Genomic DNA, 4,513 nt, shown 5'->3' on the forward strand with positions numbered 1-4,513 from the left:
ATAAAATCAAAGTCTTTGATTGTCTCATCAAAACGAATGTTCCATCTTTCGAGAAGTTTGCTTTAAACCACATATGGTTCGTGCAGCTTACACACTAGGTTTTTATTTCCCTTGGAAAGAAAACCATCTGGCTATTTGCCAGATCACATAGTCGTAGTAAGCAGCATTCGCAAGCAAAATCCGAACTGATTTTAACAGGGCTACAGGTAAAAGGTTTCATCAAAGTCATTCCATTGCCTTTGTTTGAATCCTTTTCCCAAAAGCCTGTCCTTAAAGGTCTCCACCTGGTCATCTGCTATAATCTATCTTTTGTATACCGTATACATAGATTCCATTCTGGATTTCATGGCACTATGCCATTTCTCTGAGTCAACACTACTCATAGCCTCATTATAGGTCACAGGGTCGTCATCATTAATGATCGACAACTCATTGTCATTCTCAATGACAAGGCCATATTACCTCTCAGGTTGGAGAGACACTCTCCCTGACCTATGAATGGGCTGTTCCACAAAAGGTTGTTCAGTCAGAACAGGTGTTTCCACTCGATCTATAGTAGTTTGTGCTTCTTGAACTTCATCAAGTTCAATTTTGCTCCCACTGTTTCCTTCAAGGATAAACTCCTTTTCCAAGAAGGTAGCATGTCTGGAGACAAACACCCGATGATCGGTGCAAAAGTAATACCCTAAAGTCTCTTTAGGATATCCCACAAAACTACATTTTCCGGATCGATATTCCAGCTTATCTGGGTCAACTTTCTTGACATAAGCTGGACATCCCCAAATCTTAACGTGTTTAAGACTCGGTTTCCTTTCTTTCCATATCTCATATGAAGTTTGAGGAACAGATTTTGGAAGGCACCTTATTCAGTAAATATGCTGAGGTTTCCAATGCATAACCCCATAGGAATACTGGAAGATTTGCATAGCTCATCATGGACCGAACTATGTCTAACAAAGTTCGATTTCTCCTTTCAGATACTAATCTGGAGGAGTCCACTGGGAGACTATACCATTTACTTTGAGATAATCCAGAAACTCTCCGTTCAAGTATTCACCACCTCGATCTAATCGAAGAGTTATAATACTATGTTTGGTTATTTCTCCACTTCATACTTATATTCTTTGAACTTTTCAAAGGCCTCAGACTTGTGTTTCATCAAACACATATCCGAATCCAGATCTATCATCTATGAAAGTAATGAAGTATGAAAATCCACCCATGGCTTGCGTAGACATTGGTCCACATACATTTGTGTGTACCATTCCTAGCAAATTTGCAGCCCTCTCTCCATGTCTACTAAATGGAGACTGCAATGCCACTATAAAGTGAGATTTTCATCATCCCTTTTCTTTTATTAGTTTGTTCAATCTGAAATAAATTATGTCACATACATACAGACCATTATTTAAAGCACCACGTCCATAAAGAATATTATCTCTAAGAATAGAACATTCATTATTCTCAATAATAAATGAAAATCCAGCCAAGTCTAACATGGGAATAATATTCCTCACAATCGAGGGAACAAAATAATAATTATTTCAAACAATAGTCTTGCCCGTAGGCCTATGTAAATGAAATGATTCTACATCTTCAGCAGCAACTCTTGCTCCATTTCCATCAGTAGAATCACCTCCTCTTCCTCAAGAGTCCTACTTCTCCTTGGTCCCTACAACAAATTGCAGATTTGAGAACCACAAGCGGTATCTAATACCCAAGTAGAAATTTGATTTAATGACATATTCATTTCTATCATGAACATACCTGAATCAGAAGCGGTAGTCTCACTACCCTTCTTCTTCTTCAATTCTGCAAGGTAAACCTTGCAGTTCCTCTTCCAGTGCCCCACCTTGTTACAGTGAAAGCAAACAACTTTGCTCTTGGGGTCTTCAGCTTTTGGTGGAATCGGCGTTTTCTCACCTACTTTCTTCTTCTTGGAAGGGTTCCTCTTCATTTTCTTAGGATTGGAACCTTCACCAATTAGAAGAACAGAACTCTTCTTAGGGGGGAAATTCGATTCCGCAGTCTTCAACATGTTGTGGAGTTCAGGCAGGCTGACATCCAACTTATTCATGTGAAAGTTCACAACAAACTGCGAGAACGAACTCGGAAGCGATTGCAAGACCAGGTCTTGGCTCAGCTCCCCATCCATGACAATACCAAGTTGTCCAAGACGTTCAATCAAATTGATCATCTTAAGTACATGGTCATTCACAGATGATCCCTCAGACATCCTACAACCGAACAGCTCCTTCGATATCTCATATCGAGCTGTCCTCCCCGCCACATCATACAACTCTTGTAGATGCATGAGGATAGTGTGAGCATCCATATGCTCATGTTGCTTCTGTAGCTCAATGTTCATGGAAGCTAGCATGATGCATTGAGCAACATTTGCATCATCTATCCACTTACGATACACAACATATTCATCATTATGTGCATCACTAGCAGGTTCAGTAGGCTTAGGTGAGTCAATCACGTATTCCAGCTTCTCAATCCTGAGAACAATTCTCAAGTTTCGAAGCCAGTCAACATAATTAGGACCAGTCAATTTGTGAGCATCTAGTATGCTCCTGAGTGATAGTGCAGAAGACATAATTTATATTGTAAATCTGTAAATGATAAACACATAACAACACTTAGCAAATATTCGATTTCATTTTAAAACACTACATGAATCGGGTCTTTATTCATAAGTGGATCCCACTAGTTTATCTAATTTATTCAACCCCCTACGTGAAAAATTAAGCATTCATAATGCTAGTGGGAATAGGATCCTACATTCCATTACAAAACTCCGACTGTGGCACGAAACGCCATGTAATGTTCAATAGGCAGACAACTCTTGTCAATTACATCTAATGTTATTCCCTAATCAAACTTTAGCCTCTTGAATAATTGAGTCACGGCTGTGGCACGACAAACTCAATATTCTAAGTCAAGTCTAACCCAACATTCCGTACAATTGAATCAGTCCCCAAAGGCCCACAGCTGTGGCACGCAACGACCTTTAGATTCTTATTCAATGTACACATCTCTATGTAATAGACAAGTATTTCTTATTTCGAAATCAAAGCCCTCGGCTGTGGCACGAAACGACAATGATTCAAAAATAACAACTACTTTCTACCATGTTGGAAGGCTATGACCGACACAAGCCCGTTGTGTCATTGCCCATTACTACTTGATATTATTTAATTTTAGAGGGATTATATTACATTACAATCATAATCATATTATAAAGAGATTCTTCCTTTTAAATTAAATATTTCAAATCAATAATCAATAATCAGATGATTCCCAGATCGGGTGGAGCATTGTCAAGAGGCGTCACTAAATAACCCTTTCTTACAGATAGAAATCTGTTGTTGACAGAATCATCCTTTCTCTCATATCGAAAATTCATATTCAATTACGTGTTTCATAAACACAAGAATCTCATAATTGTATTCATAATATTGTTATTAAGGTTATGAAACAATTTCACTATACTAGGTTGTCTAACAAACGCCTTATGTTTATTTAAGTTCACCTAAATCTATCATCGCATGATAAACTAAGCATATATCACATATATCAACATGAATAAACATCAAGGTAGGCATGTTACATCATCTAGCACATTAGAACAAGCAATATACATCTCTATGTATCACACGAAGTATTTAAAATCAATTCAAACGATCAAAAACAGCTTTAAAACTCTTCATGGAATATAAACAGTTTAAAACTTTTATATAAACTAAAATTGATCACTCCATTAGATCCGTCTCGGAAAAACGAATCCAACGGTATATTGCACGCCCAAAACGGAGTTACAAAACTCCCAGAAAATCAATTTTAAAATCAACAGACGGGCTGTAACGCATTACAGGAACGCGTTACAAGCCCTGTAACGCATTCCGGTGATGCGTTACACACCTTTTAAGCCATTTAAGGGTGTAACGCATTCCGTGAATGCGTCACAGGTGTGTAACGCATTCCCAGAATGCGTGACACCCCTATTTTTTTTTTCTGCAGCAGCCGTCACTTCTTCCTCGATCTGCGTGCCGCCGTACTAACAGTCCTTCTCCGTGCCAACAGCATCAACAGTCAACATACAGATGTTGTACATATATATATACATACTTATAAACAATTTATATATATATATATATAATTTATTTAATTACGAATTTTAATTACAATAACTTCAAAAATTCATAATAAAAAATCTATACATCATAAAATTATGAAAAAAATACCCAGACGATCTACAACACTTGTAGAACCCAGATCAACATTCAAAATTATTCTGAGAAACGATTTCTCATCAGAAAAAATTAATCCATGACATAACTTGTAAAAATCATAATTAATTCATACAAGCACATAAAATTCTGAATTTTTTACCACAGATCTATATGCATACAACATGTGCTCTGATACCATTGTTGGATTTTAAACGCAGCGGGGGCATGGAAAAACACTTTTACACATATAAAATCCAAATAAAAGCATACAGATC

This window comes from Apium graveolens, chromosome 2 (assembly GCF_009905375.1).
Source record: "Apium graveolens cultivar Ventura chromosome 2, ASM990537v1, whole genome shotgun sequence".
NCBI classification, from domain to species: Eukaryota; Viridiplantae; Streptophyta; class Magnoliopsida; order Apiales; family Apiaceae; genus Apium; species Apium graveolens.